Raw genomic sequence first — 15,001 nt, 5'->3', positions numbered from 1 at the left:
TGTATAAACATGGAAATGTCTACACCGCTATCTGTATAAACATGGAAATATCTACATCGCTACCTGTATAAACATGGAAATATAAGCACCGCTATCTGTATGAACATGGAAATATCTACACCGCTATCTGTACGAACATGGAAATATCTACACCGCTATCAGTATGAACATGGAAATAGCTACACGGCTATCTGTATGAACATGGAAATATCTACAGCACTATCTGTCTGAACATGGAAATATCTACACCGCTATCTGTATGAACATGGATATATCTACACAGCCATCTGGATGAACATGGAAATATCTACACCGATATCTGCATAAACATGGAAATATCTACACCGCTATCTGTGGAAACATGCATACATCTTCACCGCTATCTGTATAAACATGGAAATATCTTCACCGCCATCTGTATGATCATGGATATATCTACACAGCCGTCTGGATGAACATGGAAATATCTACACCACTATCTGTATGAACATGGAAATATCTTCACCGCCATCTGTATGAACATGGATATATCTACACAGCCATTTGGATGAACATGGAAATATCTACACCGCTATCTGTATGAACATGGAAATAGCTACTCCGCTATCTGTATGAACATGGATATATCTTCACCACTATCTGTATGAACACGGAAATACCTACACCACTGTCTGTATGAACATGGAAATATCTACACCGATGTCTGTATAAACACGGAAATATCTACACCGCTATCTGCATGAACATGGAAATATCTACACCGCTATCTGTATAAACTTGGAAATATCTACACCGCTACCTGTATAAACATGGAAATATCAGCACCGCTATCTGTATGAACATGGAAATATCTACACCGCTATCTGTGTAAACATGCATACATCTTCACCGCTATCTGTATAAAGATGGAAATATCTACACCGCTATCTGTATGAACATGGAAATATCTACACCGCTACCTGTATAAACATGGAAATATCAGCACCGCTATCTGAATGAACATGGAAATATCTACACAGCTATCTGTTTGAACATGGAAATATCTACACCGCTATCTGTATAAACATGGAAATAACTACACCGCTATCTGTATGAACATGGAAATACCTAGACCGCTATCTGTTTGAACATGGAAATATCTACACCGCTATCTGTTTGAACATGGAAATATCTACAGCGCTATCTGCATGAAAATGGAAATATCTACACAGCTATCTGCATATACATGGAAATATCTACAAAGCTATCTCTTTACACATGGAAATAACTACACCGCTATCTCTATAAACATGGAAATATCTACACCGCCATCTGTATGAACATGGAAATATCTGCACCGCCATCTGTATGAACATATAAATAGCTACACCGCCATCTGTATTAAGATGGAGATATCTACACCGCTAACTGTATAAACATGGAAATATCTACACCGCTATCTGTATAAACATGGAAATATCTACACCGCTGTCTGTATAAACATGGAAATATCTACACCGCTACCTGTATAAACATGGAAATATCAGCACCGCTATCTGTATGAACATGGAAATATCTACACCGCTATCTGTGTAAACATGCATACATCTTCACCGCTATCTGTATAAAGATGGAAATATCTACACCGCTATCTGTATGAACATGGAAATATCTACACCGCTACCTGTATAAACATGGAAATATCAGCACCGCTATCTGAATGAACATGGAAATATCTACACAGCTATCTGTTTGAACATGGAAATATCTACACCGCTATCTGTATAAACATGGAAATATCTACACCGCTATCTGTATGAACATGGAAATACCTAGACCGCTATCTGTTTGAACTTGGAAATATCTACACCGCTATCTGCATGAAAATGGAAATATCTACACAGCTATCTGCATATACATGGAAATATCTACAAAGCTATCTCTTTACACATGGAAATAACTACACCGCTATCTCTATAAACATGGAAATATCTACACCGCCATCTGTATGTACATGGAAATATCTGCACCGCCATCTGTAGGAACATATAAATATCTACACCGCCATCTGTATTAACATGGAGATATCTACACCGCTATCTGTATAAACATGGAAATATCTACACCGCTATCTGTATAAACATGGAAATATCTACACCGCTATCTGTATAAACATGGAAATATCAGAACCGCTATCTGTATGAACATGGAAATATCAGCCCCTCTATCTGTATGAACATGGAAATATCTACACCACTATCTGTATGAACATGGAAATATCTACACCGCTATCTGTATGAACATGCAATTACCTTCACCGCCATCTGTATGAACATGGATATGACAACACAGCCATCTGGATGAACATGGAAATATCTACACCGCTATCTGTATGAACATGGAAATAGCTACACCGCTATCTGTATGAACATGGAAATATCTAAACCACTATCTGTATGAACATGGAAATATCTACACCGCTATCTGTATGAACATGGAAATAGCTACACCGCTATCTCTATAAACATGGAAATATCTACACCGCCATCTGTATGAACATGGAAATATCTGCACCGCCATCGGTATGAACATATAAATATCTACACCGCCAGCTGTATTAAGATGGAGATATATACTCCGCTATCTGTATAAACATGGAAATATCTGCACCACTACCTGTATGAACATGGAAATATCTACACCGCAATCTGTATGAACATGGATATATCAACACAGCCATCTGGATGAACATGGAAATATCTACACCGCTATCTGTGTAAACATGCATACATCTTCACCGCTATCTGTATAAACATGGAAATATATACACCGCTATGTGGATGAACATGTAAATATCTACACCGCTATCTGTTTGAACATGGAAATATCTACACCGCTATCTGCATGAAAATGGAAATATCTACACAGCTATCTGCATATACATGGAAATATCTACACAGCTATCTCTTTACACATGGAAATAACTACACCGCTATCTGTATGAACACGGAAATATCTACACCGCTATCTGTATAAACATGGAAATATCTACACCGCTACCTGCATAAACATGGAAATATCAGCACCGCTATCTGTATGAACATGGAAATATAAGCCCCTCTATCTGTATGAACATGGAAATACCTACACCACTATCTGTATGAACATGGAAATATCTACACCGCTATCTGTATGAACATGGAATTATCTTCACCGCCATCTGTATGAACATGGATATGTCTACACAGCCATCTGTATGAACATGGAAATATCTACACCGCTATCTGTTTGAACATGGAAATATCTACTCTGTTTTCTGTATGAACATGGAAATATCTTCACCGCCATCTGTATGAACATGGATATATCTACACAGCCATCTGGATGAACATGGAAATATCTACACCGCTATCTGTATAAACATGGAAATATCCACACCGCTATCTGCATAAACATGGAAATATCTACACCGCTACCTGTATAAACATGGAAATATAAGCACCGCTATCTGTATGAACATGGAAATATCTACACTGCTATCTGTACGAACATGGAAATATCTGCACCGCTATCTGTATGAACATGGAAATAACTACACCGCTATCTGTATGAACATGGATATATCTACAGCACTATCTGTATGAACATGGAGATATATAAACCGCTATCTGTATGAACATGGATATATCTACACAGCCATCTGGATGAACATGGAAATATCTACACCGCTATCTGTGTAAACATGCATACAACTTCACCGCCATCTGTATAAACATGTAAATATATACACCGATATCTGTATGAACATGGAAATAACTACACCGCTATCAGTTTGAACATGGAAATATCTAAACCGCTATCTGCATGAAAATGGAAATATCTACACAGCTGTCTGCATATACATGGAAATATCTACACAGATATCTCTTTACATATAGAAATAACTACACCGCTATCTGTATGAACATGGAAATATCTACACCGCCATGAGTATGAACATGGAAATATCTGCACGGCCATCTGCATGAACATATAAATATCTACACCGCCATCTGTATTAAGATGGAGATATCTACACCGTTTCTGTATAAAGATGGAAATATCTACACCGCTATCTGTATAAACTTGGAAATATCTACACCGCTATCTGTATAAACATGGAAATATCTACACCGCTACCTGTATAAACATGGAAATATCAGCACCGCTATCTGTATTAACATGGAAATATCAGCCCTTCTATCTGTATGAACATGGAAATATCTACACCACTCTCTGTATGAACATGGAAATATCTACACCGCTATCTGTATGAACATGGAAATATCTTCACCGCAATCTGTATGAACATCGATATATCTACACAGCCATCTGGATGAACATGGAAATATCTACACCGCTATCTGTATGAACATGGAAATAGATACACCGCTATCTGTACGAACATGGATATATCTACACCACTATCTGTATGAACATGGAAATATCTTCACCGCCACCTGTATGAATATGGATATATCTACACAGCCATCTGGATGAACATGGAAATATCTACACCGCTATCTGTGTAAACATGCATACATCTTCACCGCTATCTGTATAAACATGGAAATATCTACACCGCTATCTGTATGAACATGGAAATATCTACACCGCTATCTGTTTGAACATGGAAATATCTAAACCGCTATCTGCATGAAAATGGAAATATCTACACAGCTATGTGCATATACATGGAAATATCTGCACAGCTATCTCTTTACACATGGAAATAACTATACCGCTATCTGTATGAACATGGAAATATCTACACCGTCATCTGTATGTACATGGAAATATCTGCACGGCCATCTGTAGGAACATATAAATATCTACACCGCCATCTGTATTAAGATGGAGATATCTACACTGCTATCTGTATAAACATGGAAATATCTACACCGCTATCTGTATAAACATGGAAATATCTACACCGCTATCTGTATAAACATGGAAATATCTTCACCGCAATCTGTATGAACATCGATATATCTACACAGCCGTCTGGATGAACATGGAAATACCTACACCGCTATCTGTATGAACATGGAAATTCCTTCTCTACCATCTGTATGAACATGGATATATCTACACACCCATCAGGATGAACATGGAAATATCTACACCGCTATCTGTATAAACATGGAAATAGCTACACCGCTATCTGTATGAACATGGAAATAGCTTCACCGCTATCTGTATGAACATGGAAATATCTACACCGCTATCTGTATGAACATGGAAATATCTACACCGCTATCTGTATGAACATGGAAATATCTACACCGCTATCTGTATTAAGATGGAAATATCTACACTGCTAACTGTTTGAACATGGAAATATCAACACCGCTATCTGCATGAAAATGGAAATATCTACACAGCTATCTGCATATATATGGAAACATCTACAAAGCTATCTCTTTACACATGGAAATATCTACACCGTTATCTCTATAAACATGGAAATATCAGCACCGCTATCTGTATGAACATGGAAATATCTACACCGCTATCTGTGTAAACATGCATACATCTTCACCGCTGTCTGTACAAACATGGAAATATCTACACCGCTATCTGTATTAAGATGGAAATATCTACACTGCTAACTGTTTGAACATGGAAATATCAACACCGCTATCTGCATGAAAATGGAAATATCTACACAGCTATCTGCATATATATGGAAACATCTACAAAGCTATCTCTTTACACATGGAAATATCTGCACCGCCATCTGTATGAACATATAAATATCTACACCGCCATCTGTATTAAGATGGAGATATCTACACCGCTATCTGTATAAACATGGAAATATCTACACCGCTATCTGTATAAACATGGAAATATCAACACCACTATCTGTATAAACATGGAAATATCTACACCGCTACCTGTATAAACATGGAAATATCAGCACCGCTATCTGTATGAACAAGGAAATATCTACACCGCTATCTGTGTAAACATGCATACAACTTAACCGTTATCTATATAAACATGGAAATATCTACACCGCTATCTGTATGAACATGGAAATAACTACACTGCTATCTGTTTGAACATGGAAATATCTACACTGCTATCTGCATGAAAATGGAAATATCTACACAGCTATCTGCATATACATGGAAATATCTACAAAGCTATCTCTTTACACATGGAAATAACTACACCGTTATCTCTATAAAGATGGAAATACCTACACCGCCATCTGTATGAACATGGATAAATCTGCACCGCCATCTGTATGAACATATAAATATCTACACCGCCATCTCTATTAAGATGGAGATACCTATACCGCTATCTGTATAAACATGGAAATATCTACACCGCTCTCTGTATAAACATGGAAATATCTACACCGCTATCTGTATGAACATGGAAATATCTTCACCGCTATCTGTTTGAACATGGAAATATCTAAACCGCTATCTGCATGAAAATGGAAATATCTACACAGCTATGTGCATATACATGGAAATATCTGCACAGGTATCTCTTTACACATGGAAATAACTATACCGCTATCTGTATGAACATGGAAATATCTACACCGTCATCTGTATGTACATGGAAATATCTGCACGGCCATCTGTATGAACATATAAATATCTACACCGCCGTCTGTATTAAGATGGAGATATCTACACTGCTATCTGTATAAACATGGAAATATCTACACCGCTATCTGTATAAACATGGAAATATCTACACCGCTATCTGTATAAACATGGAAATATCTTCACCGCAATCTGTATGAACATCGATATATCTACCCAGCCGTCTGGATGAACATGGAAATACCTACACCGCTATCTGTATGAACATGGAAATACCTTCACTGCCATCTGTATGAACATGGATATATCTACACAGCCATCAGGATGAACATGGAAATATCTACACCGCTATCTGTATAAACATGGAAATAGCTACACCGCTATCTGTATGAACATGGAAATAGCTTCACCGCTATCTGTATGAACATGGAAATATCTACACCGCTATCTGTATGAACATGGAAATATCTACACCGCTATCTGTATGAACATGGAAATATCTACACCGCTATGAGTATAAACACGGGAATATCTACACCGATATCTGTAAAAACATGGAAATATATACACCACTATCTGAATAAACATGGAAATATCTACACCGTTATCTCTATAAACATGGAAATATCTACAACGCCATCTGTATGAAAATGGAAATATCTGCACCGCCATCTGTATGAACATATAAATATCTACACCGCCATCTGTATTAAGATGGAGATATCTACACCGCTATCTGTATAAACATGGAAATATCTACACCGCTATCTCTATAAACATGGAAATATCAACACCACTATCTGTATAAACATGGAAATATCTACACCGCTACCTGTATAAACATGGAAATATCAGCACCGCTATCTGTATGAACATGGAAATATCTACACCGCTATCTGTGTAAACATGCATACAACTTAACCGCTATCTATATAAACATGGAAATATCTACACCGCTATCTGTATGAACATGGAAATAACTACACTGCTATCTGTTTGAACATGGAAATATCTACACTGCTATCTGCATGAAAATGGAAATATCTACACAGCTATCTGCATATACATGGAAATATCTACAAAGCTATCTCTTTACACATGGAATTAACTACACCGTTATCTCTATAAAGATGGAAATACCTACACCGCCATCTGTATGAACATGGATAAATCTGCACCGCCATCTGTATGAACATATAAATATCTACACCGCCATCTCTATTAAGATGGAGATACCTATACCGCTATCTGTATAAACATGGAAATATCTACACCGCTCTCTGTATAAACATGGAAATATCTACACCGCTATCTGTATGAACATGGAAATATCTACACCGCTATCTGTTTGAACATGGAAATATCTAAACCGCTATCTGCATGAAAATGGAAATATCTACACAGCTATGTGCATATACATGGAAATATTTGCACAGCTATCTCTTTACACATGGAAATAACTATACCGCTATCTGTATGAACATGGAAATATCTGCACCGTCATCTGTATGTACATGGAAATATCTGCACGGCCATCTGTATGAACATATAAATATCTACACCGCCATCTGTATTAAGATGGAGATATCTACACTGCTATCTGTATAAACATGGAAATATCTACACCGCTATCTGTATAAACATGGAAATATCTACACCGCTATCTGTATAAACATGGAAATATCTTCACCGCAATCTGTATGAACATGGATATATCTACACAGCCATCTGGATGAACATGGAAATACCTACACCGCAATCTGTATGAACATGGAAATACCTTCACTGCCATCTGTATGAACATGGATATATCTACACAGCCATCAGGATGAACATGGAAATATCTACACCGCTATCTGTATAAACATGGAAATAGCTACACCGCTATCTGTATGAACATGGAAATAGCTTCACCGCTATCTGTATGAACATGGAAATATCTACACCGCTATCTGTATGAACATGGAAATATCTACACCGCTATCTGTATGAACATGGAAATATCTACACCGCTATCTGTATGAACATGGAAATATCTACACCGCTATGAGTATAAACACGGGAATATCTACACCGATATCTGTAAAAACATGGAAATATATACACCGCTATCTGAATAAACATGGAAATATCAGCACCGCTATCTGTATGAACATGGAAATATCTACACCGCTATCTGTGTAAACATGCATACATCTTCACCGCTGTCTGTACAAACATGGAAATATCTACACCGCTATCTGTATTAACATGGAAATATCTACACCGCTAACTGTTTGAACATGGAAATATCTACACCGCTATCTGCATGAAAATGGAAATATCTACACAGCTATCTGCATATATATGGAAACATCTACAAAGCTATCTCTTTACACATGGAAATAACTACACCGTTATCTCTATAAACATGGAAATATCTAAACCGCCATCTGTATGAAAATGGAAATATCTGCACCGCCATCTGTATGAACATATAAATATCTACACCGCCATCTGTATTAAGATGGAGACATCTACACCGCTATCTGTATAAACATGGAAATATCTACACCGCTATCTGTATAAACATGGAAATATCAACACCACTATCTGTATAAACATGGAAATATCTACACCGCTACCTGTATAAACATGGAAATATCAGCACCGCTATCTGTATGAACATGGAAATATCTACACCGCTATCTGTGTAAACATGCATACAACTTAACCGCTATCTATATAAACATGGAAATATCTACACCGCTATCTGTATGAACATGGAAATATCTACACTGCTATCTGTTTGAACATGGAAATATCTACACTGCTATCTGCATGAAAATGGAAATATCTACACAGCTATCTGCATATACATGGAAATATCTACAAAGCTATCTCATTACACATGGAAATAACTACACCGCTATCTCTATAAAGATGGAAATACCTACACCGGCATCTGTATGAACATGGATAAATCTGCACCGCCATCTGTATGAACATATAAATATCTACACCGCCATCTCTATTAAGATGGAGATACCTATACCGCTATCTGTATAAACATGGAAATATCTACACCGCTCTCTGTATAAACATGGAAATATCTACACCGCTATCTGTATGAACATGGAAATATCAGCCCCCCTATCTGTATGAACATGGAAATATCAACACCACTATCTGTATGAACATGGAAATATCTACACCGCTAGCTGTATGAACATGGAGTTACCTTCACCGCCATCTGTATGAACATGGATATGTCTACACAGCCATCTGGATGAACATGGAAATATCTACACCGCTATCTGTATGAACATGGAAATAGCTACACCGCTATCTGTGTGAACATGGAATTATCTACACCACTATCTGTATGAACATGGAAATATCTACACCGCTATCTGTATGAACATGGAAATAGCAACACAGCTATCTCTATAAACATGGAAATATCTACACCGCCATCTGTATGAACATGGAAATATCTGCACCGCCATCTGTATGAACATGGATATATCTACACAGACATCTGGATGAACATGGAAATATCTACACTGCTATGTGTATCAACACGGGAATATCTACACCGCTATCTGTATGAACATGGAAATATCTACACCGCTATCTGTATAAACATGGAAATATCTACACCGCTACCTGTATAAAAATGGAAATTTCAGCACCGCTATCTGTATGAACATGGAAATATCTACACCGCTATCTGTTTGAACATGGAAATATCTACACCGCTATCTGTTTGAACATGGAAATATCTACAAAGCTATCTCTTTACACATGGAAATAACTACAAAGCTATCTCTATAAACATGGAAATATCTACACCGCCATCTGTATGAACATAGAAATATCTGCACCGCCATCCGTATGAACATATAAATATCTACACCGCCATCTGTATTAAGATGGAGATATCTACACCGCTATCTGTATAAACATGGAAATATCAGAACCGCTATCTGTATAAACATGGAAATATCTACACCGCTATCTGTGTAAACATGCATACATCTTCACCGCTCTCTGTAAAAACATGGAAACATCTACACCGCTATCTGTGTGAACATGGAAATATCCATAACGCAATCTGTTTGAACATGGAAATATCTACACCACTATCTGCATGAAAATGGAAATATCTACACAGCTATCTGCATATACATGGAAATATCTACAAAGCTATCTCTTTACACATGGAAATAACTACACCGCTATCTCTATAAACATGGATATATCTACACCGCCATCTGTATGAACATGGAAATATCTGCACCGCCATCTGTATGAACATATAAATATCTACACCGCCATCTGTATTAAGATGCAGATATCTACACCGCTATCTGTATAAACATGAAAATATCCACCATGCTATCTGTATAAACATGGAAATATCTACACCGCTATCTGTATAAACATGGAAATATCAGCACCGCTATCTGTATGAACATGGAAATATCAGCCCCTCTATCTGTATGAACATGGAAATATCTACACCACTATCTGTATGAACATGGAAATATCTACACTGCTATCTGTATGAACATGGAATTACCTTCACCGCCATCTGTATGAACATGGATATGTCTACACAGCCATCTGGATGAACATGGAAATATCTACACCGCTATCTGTATGAACATGGAAATACCTTCACCGCTATCTGTATGAACATGGTAATATCTACACCACTATCTGTATGAACATGGAAATATCTACACCGCTATCTGTATGAACATGGAAATAGCTACACCGCTATCTCTATAAACATGGAAATATCTACACCGCCATCTGTATGAACATGGAAATATCTGCACCGCCATCTCTATGAACATATAAATATCTACACCGCCAACTGTATTAACATGGAGATAACTACACCGCTATCTGTATAAACTTGGAAATGTCTACACCGCTATCTGTATGAACATGGAAATATCTACACCGCTATCTGTTTGAACATGGAAATATCTAAACCGCTATCTGCATGAAAATGGAAATATCTACACAGCTATGTGCATATACATGGAAATATCTGCACAGCTATCTCTTTACACATGGAAATAACTATACCGCTATCTGTATGAACATGGAAATATCTACACCGTCATCTGTATGTACATGGAAATATCTGCACGGCCATCTGTAGGAACATATAAATATCTACACCGCCATCTGTATTAAGATGGAGATATCTACACTGCTATCTGTATAAACATGGAAATATCTACACCGCTATCTGTATAAACATGGAAATATCTACACCGCTATCTGTATAAACATGGAAATATCTTCACCGCAATCTGTATGAACATCGATATATCTACACAGCCGTCTGGATGAACATGGAAATACCTACACCGCTATCTGTATGAACATGGAAATTCCTTCTCTACCATCTGTATGAACATGGATATATCTACACAGCCATCAGGATGAACATGGAAATATCTACACCGCTATCTGTATAAACATGGAAATAGCTACACCGCTATCTGTATGAACATGGAAATAGCTTCACCGCTATCTGTATGAACATGGAAATATCTACACCGCTATCTGTATGAACATGGAAATATCTACACCGCTATCTGTATGAACATGGAAATATCTACACCGCTATCTGTATTAAGATGGAAATATCTACACTGCTAACTGTTTGAACATGGAAATATCAACACCGCTATCTGCATGAAAATGGAAATATCTACACAGCTATCTGCATATATATGGAAACATCTACAAAGCTATCTCTTTACACATGGAAATATCTACACCGTTATCTCTATAAACATGGAAATATCAGCACCGCTATCTGTATGAACATGGAAATATCTACACCGCTATCTGTGTAAACATGCATACATCTTCACCGCTGTCTGTACAAACATGGAAATATCTACACCGCTATCTGTATTAAGATGGAAATATCTACACTGCTAACTGTTTGAACATGGAAATATCAACACCGCTATCTGCATGAAAATGGAAATATCTACACAGCTATCTGCATATATATGGAAACATCTACAAAGCTATCTCTTTACACATGGAAATATCTGCACCGCCATCTGTATGAACATATAAATATCTACACCGCCATCTGTATTAAGATGGAGATATCTACACCGCTATCTGTATAAACATGGAAATATCTACACCGCTATCTGTATAAACATGGAAATATCAACACCACTATCTGTATAAACATGGAAATATCTACACCGCTACCTGTATAAACATGGAAATATCAGCACCGCTATCTGTATGAACAAGGAAATATCTACACCGCTATCTGTGTAAACATGCATACAACTTAACCGTTATCTATATAAACATGGAAATATCTACACCGCTATCTGTATGAACATGGAAATAACTACACTGCTATCTGTTTGAACATGGAAATATCTACACTGCTATCTGCATGAAAATGGAAATATCTACACAGCTATCTGCATATACATGGAAATATCTACAAAGCTATCTCTTTACACATGGAAATAACTACACCGTTATTTCTATAAAGATGGAAATACCTACACCGCCATCTGTATGAACATGGATAAATCTGCACCGCCATCTGTATGAACATATAAATATCTACACCGCCATCTCTATTAAGATGGAGATACCTATACCGCTATCTGTATAAACATGGAAATATCTACACCGCTCTCTGTATAAACATGGAAATATCTACACCGCTATCTGTATGAACATGGAAATATCTTCACCGCTATCTGTTTGAACATGGAAATATCTAAACCGCTATCTGCATGAAAATGGAAATATCTACACAGCTATGTGCATATACATGGAAATATCTGCACAGGTATCTCTTTACACATGGAAATAACTATACCGCTATCTGTATGAACATGGAAATATCTACACCGTCATCTGTATGTACATGGAAATATCTGCACGGCCATCTGTATGAACATATAAATATCTACACCGCCATCTGTATTAAGATGGAGATATCTACACTGCTATCTGTATAAACATGGAAATATCTACACCGCTATCTGTATAAACATGGAAATATCTACACCGCTATCTGTATAAACATGGAAATATCTTCACCGCAATCTGTATGAACATCGATATATCTACCCAGCCGTCTGGATGAACATGGAAATACCTACACCGCTATCTGTATGAACATGGAAATACCTTCACTGCCATCTGTATGAACATGGATATATCTACACAGCCATCAGGATGAACATGGAAATATCTACACCGCTATCTGTATAAACATGGAAATAGCTACACCGCTATCTGTATGAACATGGAAATAGCTTCACCGCTATCTGTATGAACATGGAAATATCTACACCGCTATCTGTATGAACATGGAAATATCTACACCGCTATCTGTATGAACATGGAAATATCTACACCGCTATGAGTATAAACACGGGAATATCTACACCGATATCTGTAAAAACATGGAAATATATACACCACTATCTGAATAAACATGGAAATATCTACACCGTTATCTCTATAAACATGGAAATATCTACAACGCCATCTGTATGAAAATGGAAATATCTGCACCGCCATCTGTATGAACATATAAATATCTACACCGCCATCTGTATTAAGATGGAGATATCTACACCGCTATCTGTATAAACATGGAAATATCTACACCGCTATCTCTATAAACATGGAAATATCAACACCACTATCTGTATAAACATGGAAATATCTACACCGCTACCTGTATAAACATGGAAATATCAGCACCGCTATCTGTATGAACATGGAAATATCTACACCGCTATCTGTGTAAACATGCATACAACTTAACCGCTATCTATATAAACATGGAAATATCTACACCGCTATCTGTATGAACATGGAAATAACTACACTGCTATCTGTTTGAACATGGAAATATCTACACTGCTATCTGCATGAAAATGGAAATATCTACACAGCTATCTGCATATACATGGAAATATCTACAAAGCTATCTCTTTACACATGGAATTAACTACACCGTTATCTCTATAAAGATGGAAATACCTACACCGCCATCTGTATGAACATGGATAAATCTGCACCGCCATCTGTATGAACATATAAATATCTACACCGCCATCTCTATTAAGATGGAGATACCTATACCGCTATCTGTATAAACATGGAAATATCTACACCGCTCTCTGTATAAACATGGAAATATCTACACCGCTATCTGTATGAACATGGAAATATCTACACCGCTATCTGTTTGAACATGGAAATATCTAAACCGCTATCTGCATGAAAATGGAAATATCTACACAGCTATGTGCATATACATGGAAATATTTGCACAGCTATCTCTTTACACATGGAAATAACTATACCGCTATCTGTATGAACATGGAAATATCTGCACC

Source organism: Gorilla gorilla, chromosome X (assembly GCF_029281585.2).
Source record: "Gorilla gorilla gorilla isolate KB3781 chromosome X, NHGRI_mGorGor1-v2.1_pri, whole genome shotgun sequence".
Classification (NCBI taxonomy): Eukaryota; Metazoa; Chordata; class Mammalia; order Primates; family Hominidae; genus Gorilla; species Gorilla gorilla.
Note: the sequence above shows the minus strand (reverse complement) of the source record.